This window comes from Arachis ipaensis, chromosome B9 (genome assembly GCF_059453495.1).
Source record: "Arachis ipaensis isolate K30076 ecotype BB chromosome B9, ASM5945349v1, whole genome shotgun sequence".
Classification (NCBI taxonomy): domain Eukaryota; kingdom Viridiplantae; phylum Streptophyta; class Magnoliopsida; order Fabales; family Fabaceae; genus Arachis; species Arachis ipaensis.
In genome coordinates, this window is record NC_142444.1 from 89,070,832 (window position 1) to 89,082,874 (window position 12,043).

The 12,043-nt window shown below is 38.2% G+C and overlaps 1 non-coding gene and 1 pseudogene across 1 annotated transcript; both read right to left on the bottom strand.

The window, feature by feature from the left end:
- Nucleotides 1–2,763: 2,763 nt before the first annotated feature.
- The window catches only part of LOC148545389 (uncharacterized), a 57,010-nt pseudogene continuing 47,730 nt past the window's right edge, over nt 2,764–12,043 (bottom strand).
- Nucleotides 11,053–11,160, bottom strand: LOC148545390 (small nucleolar RNA R71). The gene has a single exon (XR_015901996.1). It is a non-coding gene; the product is annotated as a small nucleolar RNA R71 (small nucleolar RNA).

Consider the following 12,043-nt stretch of genomic DNA (forward strand, 5'->3'; position numbering starts at 1 on the left):
AAGAGATGAGTGATCAAGATGCTAACTATAAGGGAAAGGAGTGGAGATTCAATGATAAATGGTAACAAACGGTAAAAGGAAATGTAGGTAGCTTGTAATAAAATGAAGTGTGAAAGTAAGCAATGGGTTTGGTTACATGAAGTGTAGACTATTTATTTGCAAGATGGTGGATGAATGAAAGGTATAGATTAATCTTGTATGGTGAGAATGGATAGTGTATGTGTGAAGTAGCTATGAGCACAAGGATCACCATTTTATGAGGTGGTTGGGTTCGGTCTTCAAGGGTGAAGGTTATGACACATTGAACTATCCAGTACTTGCATGGTAACATTTCCCAAGGAACACCATTCAAAGACATGTGCCTAGCTTTCCATGAGGTGGCCGAACTACTCCCTTCTTCATTGTCTTGTCATTTCCATCCAATTCTTCCTTCATTTCCTTCCTTTATTTACCTATGTAAAATAGTAAAAGAACAAAAGTTAAATTCAGTTGATGGCGGGAATAGAAATGTGTCTAACTACTTTTTGAATTTTTATTAACTAACTAAGAAAAACTAAGTGCCACTCATGAATTAGAATCAATTTGACTTCCTATGAGTTATGCATACAACATTAGTGAACACCAAACTTAGTTTGTGATCATGTGGTGCAAGCAGAATTTGATCAAAGCTACTAAGATGTACATGATGTGATTCTCATGTGTCTTCTTAGTGTGCCTTGCACACCAAACTTGTTGCTCACTATGTGTTGCATGCAAGAATTCAATTGAGTGCTTGTCAAACTTGAATCGATCATCATGAGTACTACTTTATTAACTACAATCAAGATACAACTAAAAGGATATAAAGCATGGGTTGCCTCCCATGAAGTGCTTCTTTAACGTCATTAGCTTGACGGTTAGCCTTTGTCAGGACGGTTGGTAATGTTTCAGATCTTCTCCTCTCACAGTGAATCTATCTCCACTTGCTTCTTTGAGAATCTCTACATGCTCAAAGGAAAGGATTCTGTTGACTGTGTACACTTGAGGTAGCTGAGATGGAATTATAGGAAGATAAGGTGGGATTAGTGGCTGGTGGATTGATATTACTTTATCCCCTGGAGAAAAATTCTCTGTAGGGATTTTCTTGTTTCTCCATCCCTTTGGCACCTTCTTCCCAATTCGCTTCTCTCCTTCAAGTGGTGCTTTGGTGATTCTTGTGTCAGGAGGGTCCTTGTTGATTGTCCCTTTTGGATTTTGTGGTTTTAGCTCCTCCTTGGGCTTCTTGGATTGTTGTATCACTTAAATTTCTTGTTTTTCTCCCTTGTGATCATCCGTCATGTCTTTGTTCTCTTATTCAGATTCATGTGAGGGCTTGAAGACATGAAAGGTGAGTTGTTCATCATGTATTCTCAATATTAGCTCCCCTTGCTCAACATCGATGAGTGCCTTGGCTGTTGCTAAGAATGGTCTCTCCAGAATGATTGGATGAAGGTAGCTTTCTTCCATTTCAAGAACAACAAAGTCTGTAGGGAGGAAGTACCTCCCTACCTTCACTAGCACGTTTTCAACAACTCCTAGTGCTTATTTTTGGATTTTGTCAGCCAGTTGAAGGATTACGTTTGTGGATTTCAACTCATTGATTTGCAGCTTCCTCATGAGAGACAGGGGCATTAGATGTATACTCGCTCCAAGATCACAAAAACCTCTGTCAATTATTGTGTCCCCTATAGCACAAGGGATGTGAAAACTCCCCGGATCCTTCTTCTTTGTAGGCAAGTCCTTCAGGATGAGAGTATTGTTCTCTTTAGTCATCACTATTGTTTGCCCACCCTTCTTGGTTAGCAATTCCTTCATGCACTTGATATATGAAGGCATATATTAGAGGGCTTCAATGAAGGGAATGTTGATATGAAGAGACTTAAATACATCCAGGAACCTAGAATACGTCTTCTCTTTCTTACCACCCTTGAGTCTCTGAGGGAATGGTGCCTTTGGCACATATGGCTTCAAGGTTTCCTTCTCCATTTGGTCCTTCCTTTGTGCAAGGCTAATGACTTGCTCTCTCCCTTCCAATTTCTCCTTTGGAACCCCTTGGTTGTGCTCTGTTGGCTTATTGATTTCTTCCTCCAAGGTCTCTTCATTTCTTAGACTAATTGCCTTACATTCTTCCCATCTCACATTCTTTGTTTCTCCTCTTGGATTCTTCTTAGTGTCACTTAGAAAACTGTCAGCGGATTTAGGGATTTGTTGAGAAAGGAATTCTACTTGGGATTTAAGCTTCTTGATGGCATCTCCTTGGTTCTTCATATTAGACCTTACTTCATCCTTGAATGCTTTATTGTCTTGAAACTCCTTGCAAAGATTTTCAAGCAAGGCTTCAATCCAGGAGATTCTATCCTTAGATGGTGATGGTAGGTTGGGGTTTGGAGGCTGAGGATGGCTATTTTGGGCTTGGTATGGAGGGTGGAAAGAGTTGTTGTGTGGGGGTTGGTATGATCTTTGGTTGGAGTGTTGGTAAGTGGAGTTGTTGTAATGGTTGGAGTTTTGGGGCCTAGGATCTTGGTTCTGGTTTAGCTGGTTTCCCCACCCAAAGTTTGGGTGGTTCTTTCAACCAGGATTATAAGTTTTGGAGTGTGGATCATATGGTTGTCTTGATGAGTTTCCAACATAATTGGCTTGTTCCCAATCACCTCCTTCCTCTTCATTCACTCCTTCTTGAGCTGGTGGTTGAGCTTGGACTGCTGTAACTTGGTTCCTCTCTATCTGCTTGGTGAGATCTGCCAATTACTTGGTAATCAACTTGTTTTGAGATAGCAATGCATCCATGTGACTCAGCTCCATCACCCCTCTGTTGGTGCTCCTATCTGAGGCATAGAAGTACTCATTATTAGCCACTGTTTCAATGATATCAATGGCCTCTTCTATGGTCTTTTTGGTATTGAGAGAGCCTCCTAAAGAGTGGTCTAGGGCCTTCTTTGCTTCCCTAGAAAGATCTTCATAAAAAATGTGTAGCTGCACCCATTCATTGAATATGTCAGGTGGATATTTTCTTGTTAACTCGTTGTATCTCTCCTAGGCTTCATACAAAGTTTCTCCATCCAGCTGCCTGAAGGTTTGCACCTTCTTTCTCAACTTAATTATCCTCTATGGAAGGTAAAACTTTGTTAGAAACTTGTTGACAACATCCTTCCAGGTGGTAAGGCTTTCCTTAGGAAATGACTCGAGCCACTTAGATGCTTTATCCCTAAGAGAAAAGGGAAACAAAAGCAATCTATAGGTGTCAGGATGAACACCATTGATGAGTATTTTCGGAAAATGAATTCCAAACACACAATCTAACCGGCAAGTACACCGGGTCGCATCAAGTAATAATAACTCACGTGAGTGAGGTCGATCCCACAGGGATTGAAGGATTGAGCAATTTTAGTTTAGTGGTTGATTTAGTCAAGTGAATCAAGTATTGGTTGGGTGATTTGTGATTGCAGAAACTAAATTGCTTAAAATGTAAAGGGAGAGGGGTAGATTGCAGAAAATCAAAGAGCAAAGAAAGTAAATGAGCTGAATCTTAAAGAACAAGTAATGTAAATTGCAGAAACTTAGATTGCAAGAAATGTAAATGGCTGAATCTTAAAGTGCAAGAAATGTACATTACTTGAATTATAAAGGGGATTGGGAAGTGGGTTTGCAAAATTTAAACAAGGAAGAGTAAATTGCACTAAACTGAAAAGTAGAAGAAGAATTGAATTGAACCGGATCTAGAACGAAAATGTAAATGAACTTGAAAAACATTAAACAGAGAATTTAAAATGAAAACTCCAGATCTCAGGACCCAAGAGACTAGATAACCGAGTCTAGATCTCAATACCTTCCTAGATCCAAATGTAGAATTCAATTGCAAGAAATAAAGAAAAGTAAATTGTAGAATGAGTAGAAGAAAAGGCAATAAACAGAAATTGAAATTCAATTATGCAGTAAATAAAACAGAGAGATCTCAGGATGAGATTGAAACAGAATTCCTTCAATTCTCCAACCCAAGATCCAAGACAAATTGTAAATGAAATTGAAAGCAAGAAAACTAAGAGGAAGAGAATTCAATTCTCCTTCCCCAAGACTCAGAATCTCCAAATAACTCCTAACCAAAAGCTTTCCAAAACTCTCAGCAAAACGAAAAGGAAAGCTCTCTGAAAACTTAAATCCTAAGCTATTTATACACTTTCTTCAAATGGTCTACAAGCCTTGAATTGGGCCTTTGCTCTTGATGGAATTGGGTTGATAAAAGCCTCTGTTGATTGCTCTTGGAGTTGGAGAGAAACCCATTGTGAACCGGGCCATGAATCATAAAAGCTTGAGTCAAAGTTTGAGGCAAACTTTGGCTAAAGCTTTTCATATCAGCTGCCCCCTTTTGCTGCTACCAACGTTTGGGCTAAAGTTTGAGGTCAAACTTTGAGCCAAACATTGAGCCTTCTTGTATGCCTTGTGGCGCCAACGTTTGCCAAAAAGTTTAAGGCAAACGTTGGCGCAAACTTTTGCTCTCCTGGGTGTGTTGATGGTGGCGCCAACGTTTGCCAAAAAGCTTGAGGCAAATGTTGGCGCAAGCTTTTCTCCTCCAGGGTGTTGGTGTGTGGTGCCAACGTTTGCCAAAAAGTTTGAGGCAAACGTTGGCACAAGCTTTTCTCCTCCAGGGTGTTGGTGTGTGGTGCCAACGTTTGCCAAAAAGCTTGAGGCAAACGTTGGCACAAGCTTTTGCTTCTTCCAGGGAGATTTCAACTTTTCCAAAAGTTTGAGCTAAAGTTTGAGGCAAACTTTGCCTCAAGCTTTTTGTTCTCTCTTGCTCCTAGCCATTCCTTCTTTCTTCAACCTTCTTCAAAGCTCTTTTCCCCTATCATCAATCAACCAAACATATCAAAGCTATGCTCAAAATCATGAGATTGTTATTCTTTCATAGTATATGACAATTATAGCACAAAATCTCATGAAATTGCATTAATTCTTCCATGGTTGATTGAATCAAAGGAAACATGAAATTCTACTCAATTGGCTTACTGATGAGCGGATAATTTATACGCTTTTTGACATTGTTTTTAGTATATTTTTAGTAGGATCTAGTTACTTTTAGGGATGTTTTCATTAGTTTTTATGTTAAATTCACATTTCTGGACTTTACTATGAGTTTGTGTGTTTTTCTATGATTTCAGGTATTTTCTGGCTGAAATTGAGGGACTTGAGCAGAAATCAGATTCAGAGGTTGAAGAAGGACTGCTGATGCTGTTGGATTCTGACCTCCCTGCACTCAAAGTGGATTTTCTGGAGCTACAGAACTTGAAATGGCGCTCTTCCAATTGCGTTGGAAAGTAGACATCCAGGGCTTTCCAGCAATATATAATAGTCCATACTTTGGCCAAGAATAGACGACGTAAACTGGCGTTCAACGCCAGCTTTCTACCCAAATCTGGCGTCCAGCGCCAGAAAAGGAGCCAAAACCAGAGTTGAACGCCCAAACTGGCACAAAAGCTGGCGTTCAACTCCAAGAAGGACCTCTACACGTGCAACACTCAAAGCTCAGCCCAAGCACACACCAAGTGGGCCCTGGAAGTGGATTTATGCATCAATTACTTACTTTTGTAAACCCTAGTAGCTAGTTTATTATAAATAGGACCTTTTACTATTGTATTAGGTATCTTTTGATCACCTTTTGATCCTTTGATCATCTTTGGATGCCTGGTTCTTAGATCAGAGGGGCTGGCCATTCTGCCATGCCTGGACCTTTCACTTATGTATTTTCAATGGTAGAGTTTCTACACTCCATAGATTAAGGTGTGGAGCTCTGCTGTTCCTCAAAGATTAATGCAAAGTACTACTATTTTCTATTCAATTCATCTTGTTTCGCTTCTAAGATATTCATTCGCACTTCAACCTGAATGTGATGAACGTGACAATCATCATCATTCCTTATGAACGCGTGCCTGATAACCACTTCCGTTCTACATCAGATTGAATGAGTATCTCTTAGATCTCTTAATCGGAATCTTCGTGGTGTAAGCTAGAATGATGGCGACATTCAAGAGAATTCGGAAGGTCTAAACCTTGTCTGTGGTATTCCGAGTAGGATTCAATGATTGAATGACTGTGACGAGCTCCAAACTCGCGATTGCAGGGCGTTAGTGACAGACGCAAAAGGATAGTAAATCCTATTCCAGCATGATCGAGAACCGACAGATGAATAGCCGTGCCGTGACAGGGTGCGTTGACCATTTTCACTGAGAGGATAAGATGAAGCCATTGACAAGGGTGATGCCTCCAGACGATTAGTCGTGCCGTGACAGGGCATTGGATCATTTTCCCGAGAGATGACCGAAAGTTGCCATTGACAGTGGTGATGTATCACATAAAGCCAGCCATGGAAAGGAGTAAGACTGATTGGATGAAGATAGCAGGAAAGCAGAGGTTCAGAGGAACGAAAGCATCTCCATTCGCTTATTTGAAATTCTCACCAATGAATTACATAAGTATTTCTATCCCTATTTTATTATATTATTTTCGAAAACTCCATAACCATTTGATATCCGCCTGACTGAGATTTACAAGGTGACCATAGCTTGCTTCATACCGACAATCTCCGTGGGATTCGACCCTTACTCACGTAAGGTATTACTTGGACGACCCAGTGCACTTGCTGGTTAGTTATGCGAAGTTGTGAAGATATGTTTAGACCATGGTCCTGTGCATCCGTTTTTGGTGCCATTGCCGGGGAATCAATTTCGAAAAACAATTCACAACCTGAGTAGCAATTTCGCATACCAAGTTTTTGGCGCCGTTGCCGGGGATTGTTCGAGTATGGACAACTGACGGTTCATCCTGTTGCTCAGATTAGGTAATTTTCTTTTTGTTTTCTTTTCAAAAATTTTTTCAAAAATATTTCAAAAATTTCTCATCTGTTTTCGAAAAAAAAAAGAAAAAAAAAATAATGTTTTCAAAAAAATAAATTATTCTATGGCTTCAAAATTTTTAAGAATGAATTCTAGTGTTTCATGAAGCATGTGAAGCCTGGCTGGCTGTAAAGCCATGTCTAAATTCATTTGGACTGAGGCTTCCAAACCATCAGCATAGAGGCATGTTACATATTTGATAAGTAATGAGCAGTATATTCTGATATCTTTCTGAAGCTTGGCTGGCCATTGGCCATGTCTAGTGTTTTGGACCGGAGCTTTCATTGAAAGCTTGGCTGGCTAGTGAGCCATGTGTAATTCCTGGACTGAAGCTTTAGACTAAGAATGCAATATTCCTGGAATTCATATTAAAAATTTTGGAATCCTTATTTTTTCTTTTTCATATAATTTTCGAAAAAAATCCAAAAAAATTAGAAAATCATAAAAATCAAAAATAATTTTTGTGTTTCTTGTTTGAGTTATGAGTCATGTCATAAGTTTGGTGTCATTTGCATGTGCATCTTGCATTTTTCGAAAATTTCATGCATTCATGGTGTTCTTCATGATCTTCAAGTTGTTCTTGGTAAGTCTTCTTGTTTGATCTTTGCAATTGCATGTTTTGTGTCTTTTCTTGTTTTTCATATGCATTCTTGAATTCTTAGTGTCTAAGCATTAAAGAATTCTAAGTTTGGTGTCTTGCATGTTTTCCTTGCATTAAAAATTTTTCAAAAATGTGTTCTTGATGTTCATCATGATCTTCATGGTGTTCTTGGTGTTCATCTTGACATTCATAGCATTATTGCATGCATCACATGTTTTGATCTAAAATTCTCATGCATTGCATCATTTTTCTTGTTTTTCTCTCTCATAAAAAAAATTCAAAAATCAAAAAAATATATCTTTCCCTTTTTCTCTCATCAAATTCGAAAATTTGAGTTGACTTTTTCAAAAATTTTTAAAATCAAATTGTTTCTCATGAGTCAAATCAAATTTTCAATTTGAAAATCTTATCTTTTTCAAAATCCTTTTCAAAAGTCAAATCTTTTTCAAAAATCTTTTTCTTATTTTTATATCAATATTTCGAAAATAACAATAACAATTAATGTTTTGATTCAAAAATTTCAAGTTTGTTACTTACTTGTTAAGAAAGATTCAAACTTTAAGTTCTAGAATCATATCTTGTGATTTCTTGTGAATCAAGTCATTAATTGTGATTCTAAAAATCAAATCTTTTTCAAAACTAATTTCAATCATGTCTTTTCAAAAATATCTTCTCATCATATCTTTTTCAAAAATTTGATTTCAAAATATCTTTTCTAACTTCCTAACTTCTTATCTTTTCAAAAATTTGTTTCAACTAACTAACTAATTTTTTGTTTGTTTCTTATCTTTTTCAAAACCACCTAACTAACTCTCTCTCTCATTTTCGAAAATATCTTCCCCCTTTTTCAAAATTTCTTTTTAATTTATTAATTATTTTAATTTTTAAATCTTAATTTTCGAAAATTACTAACATTTTTCAAAAACTATTTTCAAAAATCACTAACTCTTTTTCAAAAATTATTTTCGAAAATTCCTTCTCTCTCATCTCCTTCTATTTATTTATTCATCTACTAACACTTCATCCCACCCAAATTCGAACCCCCTGATGTGCGGAAAATGATCCGACATAAAACTCACCGGCAAGTGTACCGGGTCGCATCAAGTAATAAAACTCACGGGAGTGAGGTCGATCCCACAGGGATTGAAGGATTGAGCAACTTTAGTTTAGTGGTTGAATTAGTCAAGCAAACAAGTGTTGATTGTGTGAAATTTTGTTGACAGGAATTAAATTGTATAGAATGTAAAGGGAGAGGGGTAGATTGCAGGAAATTAAAGAGAACAGAAAATAAAAGTGCTGAATCTTAAAGAACAAGAAATTAAATGGCAGAAACTTAGAATGCAAGAAATGTAAATTGCAGAATCTTAAAGTGCAAGAAATGTAAATTACTTGAATTATAAAGGGAATTGGGAAATGGATTTGCAGAAATTAAACAAGGAAAGGTAAAATTTAACAAACAGAAATGTAAAAGATGAATTCAATTAAACCGGATCTCAAATGACAATGAAAATAAGCTTGATGTAGCAACGAAACAAGGAAATTGAAATTGAAAGATGTAGATCTCAGGACTCAAGAGACTAGATTACCAAGTCTAGATCTCAATGCCTTCCTAGATCCAAAGTGAGAATTCAATTGCAAGAAAGTAAAGATCCAGCAGTAGAAGAAAAGAGGTGAAACAGCAAATTCTCAATGATGCAATAAATCAAAACAGAAAGAGATCTCAAAGTGAGATTGAGACAGAATTTTCTCAATTCTTCAACACCCAAGACTCAGAATCTCAAAATGCTCAAAACCCAAAAGCTCTCTACTATGAAAATGTTTAAAGAAAACTCTAAAAGGAAAAGCTCTCCCCAAAATCACTCAGTAAAAACTAAAAAGGAAAAGCCTACCTAAGACTTCAAATCGTAAGCTATTTATACACTTTCTTCAAATGATCATTAAGCCTTGAATTAGGCCTTTAGTCTTGATGGAATTGGGTTGATAATAGCCTCTGATGATTGCTCTTGGTGTTGGGAAGAAATCCATTTGTGAACCGGGCCATGAACCATTCACGTTTGAGTCAATGTTTGAGGCAAACGTTGACTCAAACGTCTTTGTGTGTGGCATTATGCAGCTCGGCCAAGTTGCTGTCATCCACGTTTGAGCCAACGTTTGAGGTCAAACGTGAGCTCAAACGTGGTTCTTCCCAGGCTCCCTTTTTGTATGCTTCTTGGGGGCAACTTTGTCCTCTTGTCGCGTTACCAATTTTATGCCCAATATAGACTATTATATATGGTTGGAAAGCTCTGAATGTCAGCTTTCTAACCCACTTGGAATCACCTCAATTGGACATCTACAACTCAAGTTATTCTTGTTGGAAGTATGCCCCTTCATGCTGTTTGGTGCCAACGTTTGACCTCACGTTTGAGGCAAACGTTGGCTCAAACGTTGCCGTGCCCAGGAGTGCTCTTTTTCATTCCTTTTGGCGCCAACATTTGACCTCACGTTTGAGGCAAACGTTGGCGCAAACGTTGGCTCTTCTCCAGGGTGTTCTTCATCTACTTCTCACGTTTGAGTTAACGTTTGAGGCAAACGTTAGCTCAAACGTGAATCCCTCTTTTTCAAGCCCATTCTTGCAACCTTCCTCCAAGCTTTATTCCACCTATCATTAATCAACAATTGTATCAAAGCTATGCCATAATCATGAGATTTATTCTTCTTTTTGTCATCTGAGCAATTATGGCACAAAAACTCATGAAAATGCATCAATTTATCCATGGTTGATTGAATCAAAGGAAACATGAAATTCAACCCAATTGACTTACTTATGGCTTAAGAAAGTGCATAAAACTAAATGAAAACAAAGGAAAAAGACTAGTGAAACTAGGCTAAGATGACTTGTCATCACCCCCTCTTCCATCTGTGTTCGAATTTCTTCTTCTTCTTTTCTTCTACTCACACTAGGACCTCTATACTGTGGTAAAAAGGACCCCTATTATTATTATTATTATTTTTCTGTTCTCTCTTTTTCATATGAGCGGGAGCAAGGACAAGAACATTCTTGTTGAAGCAGATCCAAAACCTGAAAGGACTCTGAAGAGGAAATCAAGAGAAGCTAAATTACAACAATCCAGAGATAACCTTTCAGAAATTTTTGAACAAGAAGAGGAGATGGCAGCCGAAAATAATAATAATGCAAGGAGGATGCTTGGTGACTTTACTGCACCTAATTCCAATTTACATGGAAGAAGCATCTCCATTCCTGCCATTGGAGCAAACAACTTTGAGCTGAAACCTCAATTAGTTTCTCTGATGCAGCAGAACTGCAAGTTTCATGGACTTCCAGCTGAAGATCCTTTTCAGTTCTTAACTGAATTCTTGTAGATATGTGATACTATTAAGACTAATGGAGTTGATCCTGAAGTCTACAGGCTCATACTTTTCCCTTTTGCTGTAAGAGACAGAGCTAGAATATGGTTAGACTCTCAACCTAAAGATAGCTTGAACTCTTGGGATAAGCTGGTCAAGGCTTTCTTAGCCAAGTTCTTTCCTCCTCAAAAGCTGAGCAAGCTTAGAGTGGATGTTCAAACCTTCAGACAGAAAGAAGGTGAATCCCTCTATGAAGCTTGGGAGAGATACAAAGGACTGACCAAAAAGTGTCCTTCTGACATGCTTTCAGAATGGACCATCCTGGATATATTCTATGATGGTTTATCTGAGTTATCAAAGATGTCATTGGATACTTCTGCAGGTGGATCCATTCACCTAAAGAAAACGCCTGCAGAAGCTCAAGAACTCATTGACATGGTTGCCAATAACCAGTTCATGTACACTTCTGAGAGGAATCCTGTGAGTAATGGGACGCCTATGAAGAAGGGAGTTCTTGAAATTGATACTATGAATGCCATATTGGCTCAGAATAAAATATTGACTCAGCAAGTCAATATGATTTCCCAGAGTCTGAATGGAATGCAAGCTGCATCCAACAGTACTCAAGAGGCATCTTCTGAAGAAGAAGCTTATGATCCTGAGAACCCTGCAATAGCAGAGGTGAATTACTTAGGTGAACCTTATGGAAACACCTATAACTCATCATGGAGAAATCATCCAAATTTCTCATGGAAGGATCAAAAGCCTCAACAAGGCTTTAATAATGGTGGAAGAAACAGGTTTAACAATAATAAACCTTTTCCATCATCCACTCAGCAACAGACAGAGAACTCTGAACAAAATACTTCTAATTTGGCAAACTTAGTCTCTGATTTGTCCAAGGCCACTGTGAGTTTCATGAATGAAACAAGGTCTTCCATTAGAAATTTGGAAGCACAAGTGGGCCAGCTGAGTAAGAGGATCACTGAAATCCCTCCTAATACTCTCCCAAGCAATACAGAAGAGAACCCAAAAGGAGAGTGCAAGGCAATTAACATAAGTACCATGGCCAAACCCAAAGAGGGAGAGGAGGACATGAATCCCAGTGAGGAAGACCACCTGGGATGTCCAGTGATCAATAAGGAGCTTCCCTCTGAGGAACCAAAGGACTCTGAGGCTCATCTAGAGA